Genomic DNA, 16,896 nt, shown 5'->3' with positions numbered 1-16,896 from the left:
GCATGAGCATGCAAACAGCCCTGCTGCTCCTCTTCTTAATCTTGTCCATTTGCATGACAGACTTGTGTAACATTTGAAAAGAAAATATGGAATCTGCCTTTGTTTTAAAAAATTGCTGTATGATTACCTTTATTGCAGTGTGAATAGAGCTGAAAAATAACATGATATCTTTGGCAGGGTGGGTGGCTGTATGAGTTACTGAGTGTGAGTCACATAAGAATGAGTGGTATTTAATGTCATTTACTTGCTAGCTGCTCAGCCTCTCTGATGAGAGCATATCTACAACTATAGCTGCCATTCTGAGGATGACTTTCCATTATATTTATGTTTCAGATGAAAGTGGGAAAAAACACAATTACATGTCTTTGGTGTTATTGTAAATTTGGGAGTTTTGCAATAAATGGAAAATGACACATACACAATAGATTACAAAGAGCAGATAAGAGATTGGAGCAAGCTTAGGTCTAATAAAGAACAAATTGCATAAACTGCAGAGACTAATTTAACTAAAAGGTAACAGGGAGATACATGAGCTGGTCTAATTAAGTGGAATGATCTTGTTTCTTATAGTCCAGACATATCAAACATGGCTAGAAATGTAATAAGGAAACAAACAGTCAAGCTGACTATGTTTGCCAGTTATGAGTCATTTTCACATTTGGTTTTTGCAAGGATCCTCTGTTTCAGCCCCAAGCTCAACTTAAGGGAAGAAAAAAATTAAATATGCAGCGGCACATTGTTCAATTGTTCTCCTATCTGCCTGTTTATATGTGTCTGCTTCAAATTAAAGGTTTAGTGTCATGGTAACAGCTTCTTTATTTGGAAAGCTACAGCATGAGAAGCAAATATGTGTGTGTGTGAGAGAGAGAGAGAGAGAGAGAGAGAGAGAGAGAGAGAGAGAGAGAGAGAGAGGTGTCTGTGTGATACTCATATGCTTTTCAAATGCCAGTTGCCCATGATACCAGGATGTTCCTGAAGTGCTTGTTGCATCACTTTTATTATATACTAGCTTGATGCCCATGCTTCATTACGGTATTTAATTACTTTAAATCCAGTTATAATACTTATGGGTATGTAACATTTTTTTGATTTGTGGGTTTTTTTGAGTTAGTTTTATAGTAGTATACTAGCATAGTACCCGTGCTTCACAAAAGCGTTTGAATAAAATGGAGCATGTTGATGCCTAAAACTGATGAAGTGAATTTCGAAATGTAACATTTATTGAAGACAATTTTAAAAGGAAAAGAGTGCAGTGCAATAAATAAAGTGAAAAATACGTACAACCAGGGCTTTTTTTCAGCTGGAACGCGGTGGAACGGAGTTCCGGAACCTCTTGAAAATGGTCACATGGCTGGTGGCCCCGCCCCCTGGTCTCCAGACAGAGGGGAGTTTAGATTGCCCTCCATGCCACGGCGTGGAGGGCAATCTAAACTCTCCTCTGTCTGGAGATCAGGGGGCGGGGCCACCAGCCATGTGACCATTTTCTCCGAGGGCAATCCACTGAGTTCCACCACCTCTTTTCCCAGAAAAAAAGCCCTGCGTACAACCTTTTTTTTCTACTGAGGGACCTCTTTATAGACCTCATTGGTGGTTTCCCCCCACTTTGGAGCCTCCACTTTGAGAAGAAGCTTGTGGGCTGGGAAGCCAGGAGGGTTGAACATGTTAAGGAACTCCACAGGATAGTGGACCACATCATCCATTTGCACCACTGAGTCCACAGATCTGTACTCCATTTCTGCCCCTTCGAGGGAGTTAAGTTGTGTTTCATTAATGATGGCAGCCTTGTCATTCTTGAGGGTCAGAATGGCATGCTTGCACAGTCCGTCTATGGGCTTCTCTATGATAGTGATGATATCAGGGTATATCATGGCTGTTAGGTCTGCTAGGGTCATCACTACTGTGCCCAGGCCTGCAGGGATAGTCACCTTTCCCTTGGATGCGAGACTTGCTGGTATTTGGCCACTGCTGCTCAGTGCACCGCAGGAGTATGATGTGCATATTTCTTTGGCCCATCTCTAAGTTGCTTCTTCCTTTGAGCATCAGTATATCTTGCACAACATCTGCCAGAAGGCTCCTTGGTGGCAGTAAGAGGTGATGGCTGCAAGAGGTGTGAGGTGGAGTTGGACTGAGGGAGGGGTGGTGTGGTGGGCCCTTTGGCAGGTTCATGTGAGAGGTTCGCACTGAAATGACCCCTAGAAAGGTCGTGCACCATCATGAACATTTAAAAACTCAGCTGCCATACGGACTTTTATATAAAATCCCTTTTCAGGAGTCTTGTACTGTCTTTCTTCAACAGTCTGCAGTTTCTTTGACCTAATTTTTACCTCAGAACACAGTTCCACAGCTGACCCATCAGCCTGCCAGCCACACAGGAAAGCCAGGCCCCACAGGGAGGTTGGCAACCCTAGAGGGGAGGTGCATTTTTACCTCAGGACATGCTCAATGACTGGGAGTTATTGAATGTGTCTTGACTACTGCATGTGTCCTGCCTGCTATTTAGAATGTTGGGCTGATGGCCAATCAAGGCCGCATATGCAAATGACCTCAGGGCAGAGTGGCTGAGTTGGCAGTTGGGGGGGGGAGGGAGAGGAGCAGCCTCCCAGCCACACAGGAAGTTGTATCCCTATGGGAAAACACATTTGACCCCTTTTTACCCCCTTAGGGGGCAAATTTCTTAAAATCCCTTCTTAGTGAGTCTCTACACCACAAAAGGAGCATACTGCCCAAATTTCACGTTCCTAGGTCCAGGGGTTTGGGCTGAGTCAGTCAGGACACTTGTCTTTGCATATAGAGATTAAACATCCTCCCAGCACTGTTGCATGCCAGCTTCCAATTTAAGAGTGCCTTATAGTTCTTCAACTGTGTTGGCATGTGTAGAAAATATTATATTCATGATGTGTTGCTATTTCCAAAGGGAGGAAGAAAAGCCAAGAGGCATGAAACATATACCTGGAAGGAAACTTTTATTAAAGCGCTGGTTTTAAGTAAGAATTTGGGACAAAGATTACCAGAGGCAATTCCTACATTTAATGCCAGCTTGGGTTGTTTTTTCTAGATTAAATTTAAATAGCATGGTATTTAAGCAAGTTAGTAACAACAAAGTGTTACTAACACAAATACACAGGATATTTTGTTGAATCAGACCAAAAATGGCAGCAAGTGACAGAACACTTTATTGCTATGCAAATAAGACCTTAATATATCTATTAATGCCCATATAATATCCTCAGATTTCTACCTCGCTGCTCTTTTTGTGTTCAGGTTTTGTGGAGATCTGAAAGGGCACCTAGCTAAGGGGGCTTATGCTAGCATCCAACATTCTGGAACTTTAATGAGGCTTTGAAATATGAAACTGCTTCAGGGGGATTGGAAAGAAGGACTTCTGTGTAGAGGTTCTGACTGAAACTGTGAGGATAGCAAAGCCAGACAAGTGGAGATGGGAACTGTAACATAATGGTTAAGTAGTTGGCTTGCAAATCAGCACTCTGCTGGATCAAATCCTGCGACTGCCATGAGCCTAACAGGTGGCCATGGGTAACCCATTCTTCTTAGCCCCTGCTCCCTGGCTGTATTGTGGAGATAATAATAATTGACTTTGTTCGCTCCTCTGAGTGGGCACTAATCTGTCCAGAAGAGCAGTATATAAGCTTGTTATTATATAAGCACACTGTTATAACATGGGGAAAAAAATCTCTGTATCTCTGACTTGCAAACAGCTACATCCCTCTCACCATTTGTCAGTCATTTTGGCAGAACAGCCTTCCTTCAAATGTGAAACCCATTGTAGCATCTCCAGAGATTACTGAAGAGAACCCTGAAATGTTACTTGTTTAAACATTCAAACAAAAACCAGACATTACAAAATCAATTCAACTAATACTACTAATTCCACCTCTAGTTTTAAGTCAGTTCTCCTAATTTTCTTTCAGATGCTGAGGGATTTGGGTTTTCTATAGTAAGCTTATTTTGTTAAAAATTAATGACAATGGATGGTTCTTCAGAAAGTGCCCCTTCTGTGGTGGATACAGGCAGTGAATCTGCACTTGCTAGGATTCTGGCCCTGAATTATGTAGCATGATACTTGAATGTTATTCACAGTTACACATCTTAAGAAGCGGGAAACTTCTCTAGTAGTAAAGAACAAAAGAAGCAACAATGATCAAAAGCTGGCATAATAATTAATTGCATATAAACCCATGTGCAACTATTAATTTAATTGGGCAGCAGAAACCACAATTCCCTTGTCAATGAATCATTTTTCACATTAAGAAACCCAAGTCCTTAGCACTTTCAAGTCCCATACTTGTGAAATATGTACATTATTTCATTTTGTATGTATCTAATTGTACCTGTCTTTAATGAGAGCCTTATACTTTCTTTAAAAGAAGGTTTACCCCTAGAAATTAAAGTCTTGTGTAGCTACTTGGCCTTTGATTTGTGGTACAACCCAGCTTTCAGACAGTAACCTCAAAATGGAGGAGATTTCCTCTGAAGTCTTACACTCCCTAAGACTACCCAATGCAGCATGAAGGGAGAAAATATACAGATCTTCCCGAGGTACACATAACTGGATTACAAACCTAGTAATTTAGACTTTTCTAGTGGCGAGTTTGAAATCCTTCCTGTGTCAGCAGCATATTCATTGTAAAAACAAGTGCATGGACTCATTAAATACTAAATCACTAAATACCATTCACTAGCATCCTATCACAAGGCTCTGAGCCATGAATGCTTCCTTTTTAAGTCCAGCTCTTAGTTGAGTGGCAGTGCTAATTCTGAACATTTAAGGGCTCAATTGTATTTCACGTGTACAAGAGCAAAATTTGTATTTCATCAAAGCTGACTGTAGTCTTGCAGTTTGTTGACAGTATTTGGCCAGTCAGGGATTGAGGACTTTGCCTGTTCTTTCCCAGTTCTTCAAGGATCGAGGGCTTAGCCTGTTCTTCCATTAAAGAAGCAGGTTCAGAGTTTGGGGGTGCTTTTAGAATCCATGCCACTACATGGCATGGGTTTTTTTTAAACTATTCCCCCATGTGAATGCAGATGCTGCTGCCACACTTATTATGGTATGGATTTGCTATGGTAACACCGCTGGGTGATACACTAAACTTTTGCTATGTGCTGCTTTAAATTTTTTTTAAATTATTTATATGTAATAGATGTAGATGAGATGATTGTGTTTTTTAAGGTGTTTTTAATGATGTGTATATTTGTATTCTGTTATCCACCCTGAGCCTGCAAAAGCAGGGAGGGCGGAATATAAATACAGTAAATTAAATTAAATTAAATTAAAATTATATGGAAACACAGGCTTACTCTGCAGCATCTGGTGCCTTTAGCTACCTTTGCTTGGTGTACTAGCTGCAGCCTTTTCTTGAAGGGTATTATCTGCCCACAATTATCCATGATTTGATCACATCTAGTAGATTAGTGCCCTCTATATAGGACTCTTTGTTGGGAAACTTCAGTTGGTGCAAAACACTGCAAGACTGGTGTAAGTTTTTAGAACATACATTGGAAAAATTGAAAACAAAACTGGCTGCTGACTTGTTTCTGGGCTCTGTTCAAAGTGTTGCATATTACCTATACAGCCCTGGAAGCGAGGTAGGCATTTTGGTTGGGAACTTCTTCCCTATAATAAGTGGCTTGGTCTATAGCCAATTGAGCCTCAGGCACCAGATTAAAAACATTCTCATTTTACCAGAATTTTAAGTTATGTTTTGCTTTGATGTTGTTGTTAGTATTTATTAGGCTTCTAGCCCACCCTCTCCGCAAACAAGCTCAGAGCAGGTTACAACAGGTATAAATACATTTTAAAATTACAATAAAACCACATCATAATTTCCATAAAATACAGTTTTCAAGACAGCAACTAATAGAACCCACCTCTGCCAATAGTGCAGGGGGGGGGGAGTCGTTTATTGATGGTAGAATATAAAATGCTACTAGTTTTAATGATTGTTTTCAATTATTGGTTATGTTGATATATTTGTTTTTCATCTGTGAGTTATGTGATTTTGATTATTTTTACTGTTTGGATTTCAATGGTGTTGAACTAGAAACTGCATTGACAGCAATGCTGGGAGTGCAAAGTCTAAATGTATCATTGTTGTTGTTGTTTTATTAATATCTGTCAGACTGTGGCATCCCAGTTAGCCAGAGTCTGCCTTCTTCCCTTCTGCAAGAAGCCAAGGTCTCTTGATTTCAAAAGGTTTATTTGAAAGACAGCATTCAGGCCCAGAGGTCCACACTCCAGAACTAAGATAGTCCTGGCTGAACACAAGATTTGTTAGGAATGAGTTACAAAATGAAAGTTGTTACACATCCAACCCTCCGATCCCAGCCTCCCCCCAGAGTTCACATTGCAGGGCGCTTCTCTGTGGGAACGCTGGTTCGTCAAGGTCGATTCTTAAGAAAAACAGATAAGACGCAGCATCCTCTCCCATGGAAAGTGCGGTCCTGGCATGGCTAGACCTGGAGGGAGAGAAAGACTAAACAACTACAGGAATTAACATGGTGTGACTTAGGTTATGTTCTCATAGCATGACAGATCCTGACATTTTAACATGGCGGGACTTAGGTCAGGTCCATGACTCAGTAACTTTAGAACAAAGGCATCATTCTTTAGGACATAACTTTGGTCAGGTTAAGAACTCTGAATATGTCAGATCCTGACAATATCTACCTATATGATATCTTATGAAGTCCTCCATTTTTACTAATTTAGCAGATAGTTATTAATCTGCCCGTAAGCAACATCTTCAGGAGATGCTTTGGTAGATATAGCAGGACTGCCTGAGGGCTGACTTTCCTGAATTAATTTCAGTGATGCTTCATTCCAGCTTCAAAGACATACATTCCATGTATGTCTTTGAAGCATGGTTAAAAATAAACATTTTGGGCATGATCTTATCTAATAAGAAAGGGTTATGAAACACTTTTAAATAATAGAATTTGTTTTGAAATGAAATCACTGTGATTGAAAACTTTCATTTATCTCTTGAGAAAGCACAATAAATGCGATTACTGTGAGCTTTCTAGCTCAGAAAAATGCTTTTTATTACAACTCTCAGTTCAAAGAGTAGAAAGGTATGAAGAGCAACTGTGTTTTGAGATAACTCTGGCTTGGGAAGATGCTATAGGTCAGATTTTACATGAGTGTCTTGTAAAAGTGAGGCTGCTTGTTCTCTTTCTCAAGACCACTAAGCAGCAATGGTAACTGTATGATGCCTTGTGAGGTTTGATCACATATGCAGAGTGAATCTGACTAGCAGGGAGCAAGATAGTGCTTGTTGGTTCTGCATACAGAAGGTCTTGAGAGAACACTAGAGGAACACATCTTAGATGTTCCTTTTAATGTCAGTGTCAAAGTTCTTCATTAAAATGTCACATTTTTATTGTGGGACTTCCAGCAATACAGCAACCAATGTCAACTGAAGAATGCTGAAATATAATTTAAAATATTAAAAACAGAAGATAATCCTGTTGTTTCAGAGATGGGATTTTATAAATATGAGGCCATAGCTAAAACCAGTTTCTCTTAAACAAACAAAAAACCAAGGAAGGCTTTCTCCCCAGGATTTCCTTTGGCTCACTGCCCAAGGGACTATTTATTTATGTATTATATTATCTCCCACCTTTCTTTTTTTCAAAAGAAAACTCTTGAGTTGAGCGGCTAACAAGGAAATGTGAAAAACAATGAAAACAAGGCATGATAAAGGATTGAGCTTCTTCCATTTGCTAAGCTGTAGAATGGCTGAGAGATGGTCCCTCTCAGGGAGAATCCTGGTGACCATTGAGCCAGGCAATCCGATGGAAAGGCCCTCATTTTCTTTCTCCCTCCCTGTTCTGCTGATCTGAAATATTGTTCTGTTGTATGGACTGTTGGAAATGAGTCTCCTTTTAAAAAACAACAGTATTCCGGGGGTGGGGGTCAGTAGTATATATAGGCCAGTCCCTACTTATTCCTAAAGCAGGCTACCCTTCCCATTGAAAGAGTAAATATGCCATGAAACACTAACCACACTATTTATATATCAACATTCATTAAGGATATTTTTTCAACAGTAAACCTGCTCTTCATACAAAATATAGAAATCAACTGAGCACCAAAGCTCATACCATCAATGAGAGGCAATCTGTCACAGTCTTTAAAGTCTATAAAGTCTAAAATACCATACATCACTATGAGGCTAGGAAATGCTGAGATTTCTGTATGAACTGCTTGATACTCATATTTTTTGTAACTGTTGCAAAGAAGAAGCACTGAAATGGGAATATTTGGCTAGCATGCCCGTAGCAGTTACTACCACGGTTACTATTGGGAGCAACGTGAAGAAAACATCTCTGATGAACTATGTTATTGATAAATTTATTGGATACTGATGTATGGTTTTTGACCTTTATGTTATTGTACTTATATCATATATTTGTATGAGTATCAGAAGGCGCGGTCACTTTTTGAATAGGCACTGGCACTTTATACTTTACAGACTGTGAATGGATGTTATATATAAAGATGCACTTGATTTGCTTATAATTTGAGACACTGTGATATGCCTTAGTGCCTTACTTTGACGTCAGACTGTTTGCCTAGACAAATTTTGTGGTTGTATTTTCCTCTCATTGATAGTATGAGCTTTGGTGCTCAGTTGATTTCTATATTTTGTATGAAGAGCAGGTTTACTATTGAAAAAATATCCTTATTGAATGTCGATATATACATTGTGTGGTTGGTTAGTTGTTCATAGCATATTTACTCTTCCTTGGTTTCTGATAGTGTGACACTCTCATTTCCTCCCTCCCATTGAACAAAGCAGCTCTAAGCTAGCATGGACAGGGTGAAGAATCAAAAGCAAATGTATATTTACAAGGATTTCATAACTGGTACTGTTGCTTCAAATCCCTCTTGTTTTAATGGTCCATTGAAAGATAATAGCAGCCTGGCTTCATTAACTCAGGCTGTATTAGAAGCAACTGTGGAATAAACACAGGTCCTCTGACCTGAAGCCGAGTTTCCAGTTCCTTATAATCACTGGAGTCTTTGTTGCAGCCCCCTATATATTCTAACATCCCTTTTATCATATTTGTTGAGGAATACATGAACAGAAAAAACAGTAATACAACCTCAACCTGCAAAGCACCAATATAAGCAGTGGTGGTGTAATACTGATATATTGTGATCACCTTACAAATAATTTATCACATAATCATTGTATTGTACTGGTGGCTTGATGGGGCTGTGGGTTTGTGGGACCACTATAGGTAGCTGGATCTGCATGCTCATGCTCCTTTTAAAACATTCTTTGGGGGCTTTAGGGTTTCATAGGTCTCTGAACCTTCTGGTTCTGTGTGATACAGCATGTAGATCTTTTGGAGATTGCTCAGGAGTTGATGGGCCCTGTATATCATCATCTGACAACTCTGGGATATCTGACATCTCTTTAGACATCATTGGACTAATGAATTTATGATTTCTTCTGTACATGTGTCCTTTATCTACAACTATATTGACAGGGTTTTTGTTGCCCAGTACAAATTCTTTTTTTCCATATGAACACATCTTTTTTTGATGAAATGACTGGGAACATACCACATCTCCAGAGTGCAACTATGGCAGCTCTTTAGCATGTTTATTATAACATAATTTAGCTTTACTCTCCTGACCAGGATAGCCATCTAGTCCAATCTTGTCAGATCTCAGAAGCCTCTGAACTTCTCTTGCCTTGAAAACCTTATGGGGTCACCATAAATCAGCTGCAACTTGATGGCACTTTACATACTCAGTGTGTTTTCATTTCATCTGCTCTGTTACTTTGTCTGCAATTTTAGGTTTTAATAGTGCAAGAGCTATGGGTATTAGGGAATGCATTAGCCTAGACAAGTCTTTGTATTGGGCTACTGGTCATGCCTGTAGTGGGAAAGTTTTGCATCCCTCTCCCTCTGTTCTCTTTTCACCACCTCAAGAAAAGGGTGCCTTTTCCTTGAGCTCCATTCATTTGCCATCAGCCATTTTGTGAGTTCTCCTCTGTCTTTTCTCTCTCTCTGCTTTCTCATTTTTTGCTCCAGGGGCTATGTCCCAGAAGGCTTTCTTGAAAAAATGTGCTCAGTGCAGCATTAAGATGATCCAGACAGAGACAGATGAGCACTCTTTATGCTCCTGTTTCTGGGTGACAGACACAATGTGTCATCCTGTCAGCTGGGATGGGGGGTGGTTTTTCCCAGATACCATTGGCACTATCCATGAAGTCCTCTAAGATTGGGAACACCACAGTTGCAGGGGCATCATTGTACAATGCTTGGAGTACCTTGCTCTTAGCTTTGAGGTTGGATGCTGTGTGATATATTTCCAACGCCTTGGCCAGATATTTTTTAGTGCCAAAAAGGATGGAGGAACCAGACCAAATTTAGACCTCTGCAACCTAAATGCTTTCATTAATGCTGATTAAATTTAGAACATTATCTTTACCTCAGGTTCTATAATTGTTGACATTAAATGACTGGTTCTGTTACTGACTTGAAGGATGCTTATTTTTGTAAGAGCTGCTGTAGCACAGTAGTTAAAGTAGCTGGACTGCAAATCAGAACTCTGCTGGTTTGAATCCCACTACTGCCATGTGCTCAGCAGGTGGCCTTGGGTAAGCCACTTCTCTCAGTCTCAGCTCCCTAGCTGTATTGTTGTGGATAATAACACTGACTTTGTTCACTGCTCTGAGTAATCAGTCTAGAAGAGTGGTAGATAAGCACAGTTATTATATTTAATTTATCCTTTCCCCCCAAAATAGCTGGATTTTAAATGTGATGATATATGTTTCTAATACACAGCATTACCATTTGATCTGAACACTGCACCTAGGTACTTAGTAAGTACCCTCAGATTGCACCTAGGTACTTAGTAAGTACCTTAGGTGCAGTCCTTAGTAAGTACTAAGTACTTAGAAGTTGTCATGGCACACCTAAGGACTAAGGGAGCTTCATATAATCCCTACCTTGACGATTGGCTACTAGTGGCTTTTTCAAAATCTCAGTTTTTAACACGTTCTCCTGAGCTACCAAACCCCAAGAACAAAACAACAAAGGGATCACAGAGGGGCAGAAGGGAGGGAATGTGTGCCTGCACAGAAGACACTTGAGGAACATCAGTATGTGAAACCCTGTTTTCCTCTTTGGTCTTCGGGGCAATCCCATATTGGGAGTATAGCAAGCTACTAACCTATGGAGGTGGGGGTGAGTTGGTCAGTCAAACAAGGAATGCCTTTCCCACAGCTGACTCCTTTCTTGTGTCTGTGTCTATGGAGTAATATATGACGTGTCAGAGAATGACCAAGTAGCAACTCTGCAGATGTCCAGCAGCAGGACACCTCCCAGGAAGGCCAATGACGAAGCTTGCACTCTGGTGGAATGTGCTTGAAGAGGAATAGGACATGACACTCCAGCTCATTCATAAGAGTTTAATTTGGCAACTGTGCCAAAACTAGTAGTAGACTCCATTGAGGTACAATGACAGGCACTGCTGGGATAAAGTTATTTAAGCCTTTGAGAAATTGTCAGGATTCACAGTGTGAAAAAAGTGACTTCTCGTCCACCTGTTCATGACAGCCAAGTGAACCCTTACAGAGGAAGAGGTAAGCCCTGTAGCCCTCAAATCACACAGGTATTGCAAAACTAGTGGTAAAGGCCATTTCTTAGCCCAGATGATAAACCTATTGCACTTTTAAGTGTGGGATCTGCATGTAGAATGTTTAAGCATGTTCAATAACACCATGTTTACCTCTTTTGAGAATCCTAGCCCAGAGAATTCATAATGTGAGGTGTAGTATGCTCCTCCTGTGTAGGAGGTCCAGTGTAATAGGCAGGTGGAAGTACTGGCTCTGGGCTACTGAAAGAATGGCAAGAAACCAGATCTGTCAAAGCCAGAATGGAGCTATGAGGATGCAGTGAGAGCTGAAAGCCTGTATTCTGCCAAGTACCTTGGGAAGGAGAGGTGTAGGAAGGACGGCATAAAAAAGGCAGCCTGACCAGGGAATCTGGAAAGCTTCCCCAGTCAGAATCCAGTCCTGCCTTGGAGCACAAAAATCTCACTTTGCTGTTGTGCGAAGTCATAAAAAGTTCCACTTCTGGAAAGCCCCATTGAAGAAATATGGGACTGAGGTATTTATTCCTGATGGACCACTCATGTTGGGGGAACACAGATCTGCTGATTGCATCGGCCCTTGAGTCATTAGAACTGGCAATGTGAATGGCCTGGAGTGTGAACTTGTGATGAATGGCCCAATCCCAAATCTTGGTTGATTTTGCACCGAGAGCTGAGGATACCTCCCCACCCCCCCACACACACCTTGCCTGTGGCGGCTGGGCTGTCCCTCTGTATCTGGATGTTCTTGTTGCAACACAAGTCTGAAAAAGAAGCAAGGGAGTGACAGGTAGCCCTGAGCAATAGAATGTTAATATGCAACCAAGATTCTGAAGACCTTGGTGCGAGGCAGGTATATTACTGGTGGGATTGATATTTTCAGACTCCTGTTGTTCTTAAGTAGATTGAGTATCTCATAGTCCTGCTTGTTTATATGTGTTTTGTGTGGCAGAGCTGCCCTGGCCAGGATATCAGCTAACAATGGAGGATCAGGTCTCGGCGGTTGCCAGGTCCCTTTTTTACTATCTTCGTCAGGCCAGGCAGCTTGCCCCCTATCTATCATCTCGCAACTTGACTACAGTGGTCCAAGCAATGGTCACCTCTAGACTGGACTACTGTAACACACTCTACACTGGGCTTCCCTTAAGCCTGATCCGGCGGTTACGTCTGATGCAGAATGCAGCGGTGCGAGTTATTACCAGAACACCAATATGGGAACATATAACATTGGTACTGCGCCAGCTGCATTGGCTACCGGTGGAGTACTGAATCAGGTTCAAGGTTTTGGTACTAACCTATAAAGCCCTAAGTGGACTGGGACCATCGTACCTGCGGGACCGCCTCTCCCCATATGAGCCCCAGAGGACTCTTCGCTCAAGCGACAAACATCTGTTAAAGATCCCTGGCCCTAGGGAGGCCCGCCTAGCATCGACCAGGGCCAGGGCGTTTTTTGGCCCTGGCCCCAACCTGGTGGAACGCTCTGTTTTGCAAGACCAGGGCCTGGCAGGACTTGTTATCATTTCGCCGGGCCTGCAAGATGGAACTGTTCCGCCAGGCATATGGTTGATGCTGGGCGATGCCCCTCCCCCCTAATGGGGGGGTGAGATTCTGTGCCCTCCCGCCCAAAGTCATCTCACATCTTTATACGATCGCCGTAATCTGCTCTATAGACGGTGATAGGTGAATGTATAATGTGCTGCTATGTTTTTATTGTTGATAGCTGTATTTATATGGTGCTAATATATGTTTTAAATGAATGATATGTATTATTTATATTTTTAACGGCTACTGCTGATGAATTGTGTAGTGTGTTTTAAATTGTTGTGATCCGCCCTGAGCCCACTTGGTTGGGGAGGGCGGACTATAAATTTAAGTAAATAAATAAATAAATATAAGCACCTCTTTCCCTTTTGCACTTCTAAGGAATGACATTGCACACTGAGCAGCATGGTTTGAAGGCATTTTGAATGATATGATACTTCTTGAAAATGATTTCCAGTAGTTTATGATCATTATTAACATGGATGGATTTCTGACCTCGTATGTACTGGTCAAAATTTTCATAGGGAAATACTATTGCTAAACATTCCTTTTCAAGTTGGGCATAGTGCCATTCTGTCTGTGATACTGACCTTAATGCAACAGAACAGGCTGCCTGTTTTGCAAAAGTACTTCAAAACCAGTTTCACTGGCATCATACTGGACAGTAACTTCTTTATTCATGTCATAGTCTTTTAAGTGGGTGTTAAGAAACCAGGTCTTTAATCTGTTGGGGTAGCCATATCCAAGCTGTACTATATAGAGGCTCACATACATTGGAATGGTGAGTGATAAATTTAGTTAGGTGGTTGACAAATCTTAGAAATTACTTCAGTGGTTGGGTATTGATCAGTTTGGGTATTTGCTGTATAGCCCTCACTTTTTCAGGATCACGCTGCAAGCCTTGAGACGTGAAGAGGTGACCCATGTGTGATACTGCTGTCAGTTGTAGCTTCATCTTGTTTTTGTTGAGTTTCAGATTGACTTTTCTGGCCTTTTCCAGGGACAAATGAAGTTATGATTAGAGATGGGCACGAGATGGGCACGAACAGAAAAAAAAACGAACATGATGTTCATTGTTCATTGCCATCCATGAACAGGGACTCACGAACAACCATGAACATGGCCCTGTTCATGAACATGTTCGTGGTTGGCTGTTCGTGGGGGCCAGCAGGCTCTCCTCCAACCATCATCCATGTCAAGATCCCTACTGCACCACTCCCAGAAACCTGACCTGAGCAGGCACCAAGAAAGGTACAAATAATAAATAATAGCTTGACCCCAGAGCCTGGCAGCAGCACTGGAACTTGAAGAGGTAGATCCCTACTGCACCACTCCCAGAAACCTTACCTGAGCAGGCAGCAGGAAAGGTACCAATAATAAATAATAGCTTGGCCCAGAGCCTTGCAGCAGCCCTGGAACTTGAAGGGGTAGATCCCTATCCCACCACACACAAAGAAAATTCAAGCTCCAATGCACGCTGTCTATCAAAATGCCAACAGCAACTGTCTCTCCCTCACTGTCTGCAAAGTCAGAGCTGGGAGCCTCCCCCCTCCCCTGGTCTTTGCTCCCTTGTTGTAACAAATTAGGAGCTCCACACTTGAAAGGAAGACCTGCCTTTCAAGCTAAATTAGGCTTAGTTTGGCGTTTCCAGTGCAACAGCAGGAGTTCAGACAATCCCTGCCTAAGTTGCCAAGAGAATTGATTGCAAATGCCAGACTGTCTTGCTTGACGAACAGCAATGAACAAGATTTGCAACGACCTTATTTAGAATGGGGCCTCATGACCAGCTTGTTCGCGAACAGCAGATTGGGCGGTTCATGGCTTTTTTTTTGTTCGTATTGCTGTTTGTGCCCATCTCTAGTTATGATCATGGTCTGCAATAGCTATCTCTGTCGTATCATGACACCACACACTAAAATGTCACCTGCAGTTACACTTATCATTGTGGGACCTGCCACCACATCCTATTGGTGGTGTTGATGTTCCCCAGCAGCTGGTTTATTCCTAATGGCAAGTGCATCTGTAGCAGCCATCTACAGTCCAAAAGGTAGTAAAATAGTTGTTTGCTTTATCTAGTAAAACTTGCCAATATCCATCTCTGGCATATAGCACTGAGAATATTTTTGTCTTGGCAAGATCAGATAAAATTTCGTCTATTGTGCCCATTTGGTAGTGAGCTTGCAGTAGTAGCTTGTTTAGATGGTTTGGATCTACGTAGATGGAAACTTTTCTAGGTTTCCCTATGACCACCATTTGTGTTCCTTTGTTTGTTGTGCTAATGACCAACCTGTTTGCCAAAGTGCCATATACACATGAAACTGCCTTCTAAAGCAGCCTGGCAATATACTGGTCTATGGTTTCAGTAGGTTCATATTCATATTTATTAAAGAGATCTTTTTCTTATATAATATTTCTGTTAGGTTCAGAATGCTTTTACAATGCTTATAGTAATTTTAGGGGATTTTGCCTCAAATTAAAAGTGATGTGCAGAAAGGTAGGTGACTCAAATGAATCTGATCCTTGAGGAGTGAACACTCAAAAAGAAAGGAGTAAATTGTTGGTGCATAAAAGGCCCTAGTTTAGACTAGGGGCCTGAATGGCCAATTGGTATTTTTGCACTTTCTTAGAGATAATGACTCTTTGGTTTTATTTGATGGGGTGGATCCTACTCCTGTTCTACCACTGCACTAATCAAAATGTATTTGTTAAAATGTTAATACCCCACCTTCCCTTTTGGGTCAAGTGCAAAGCTTTCCTCCAGTCTATGGAGACTTCCTCCAAAATAAGTGTCTGTTCCATCGCTGAAAGTACCACTTAAGTCTGAGGATGGCTCCTTAGGCTGAAGGAATACTACTTAGAGGATTGTTTGCTCTGTCTTGTTGTGAATAGTTATTAACTACCATTATTGTAGTTATATGATTATTGTTAGCTGCCTTGAATTAAGGAGATGGGATATACATTTTTCCAACACAGAAACAAACAAAAAATTGCTGTCTTTGATTGTTGGACCAAGGACTCTGGCTCACAAATGGTGACCAGGGTCACAAGACTCTAAGGGCCAAACTACTGTCAGGTTCAGTGTGTAAATGAGCTGTACTGACTCCATTTTCTAATGCTTCTAGTGTTTAAGTGCTTTCTCCACAGGTGCACAAGTTCCCAAGCAGACTTCTCACCAAAAGAGATTGTTTTGTCTAACAACGTTCCACCCAAGATTGGCCTTGAGAGAGTCCAGCTTCCCAAGTCTGAAAGATGTTGTTTTGAGAACTGTGGGGGGGAGGCTGGTTCAGCTGGGAACTGTTACTTTGTACCTCATGCTTTGCCCTTCATTGGTAACAATGCTCTTGTACCATCCTGAATCTCCTATTCAGGACAGTGGACTATAATGAACCATTTCTGCAGTAAAGTTTCCTTATTCAAACAATGGACTCTTGTTTGCGTGTAAAGGAGAACCTGTAGGGAGGACATTATCTAGCCACAGTCTGACATTTTGTTACCAATCATGTCTAAGCCGGACCCATTGGAATCCAAAGCAGTCCCGGACAGGGATCCTTTGTTTGATCCGTATGCGTCTCCCGGCGATCAACAGTTACGACCTCAAGACCCTGCACTGGCAGGGAACGGAGCTTCAACTACCACCCCTCCTCTCATCGATCTCGGCAGTGGGGGTGAAAAGCCGACGGCCATCACCATCCCGTTGTTCTCGGTACCCACACCCTCGGAGT

This window comes from Eublepharis macularius, chromosome 3, assembly GCF_028583425.1.
Source record: "Eublepharis macularius isolate TG4126 chromosome 3, MPM_Emac_v1.0, whole genome shotgun sequence".
NCBI classification, from domain to species: domain Eukaryota; kingdom Metazoa; phylum Chordata; class Lepidosauria; order Squamata; family Eublepharidae; genus Eublepharis; species Eublepharis macularius.
The sequence above is the reverse complement of the archived record's forward strand: the minus strand, read 5'-3'. Positions refer to the sequence as shown.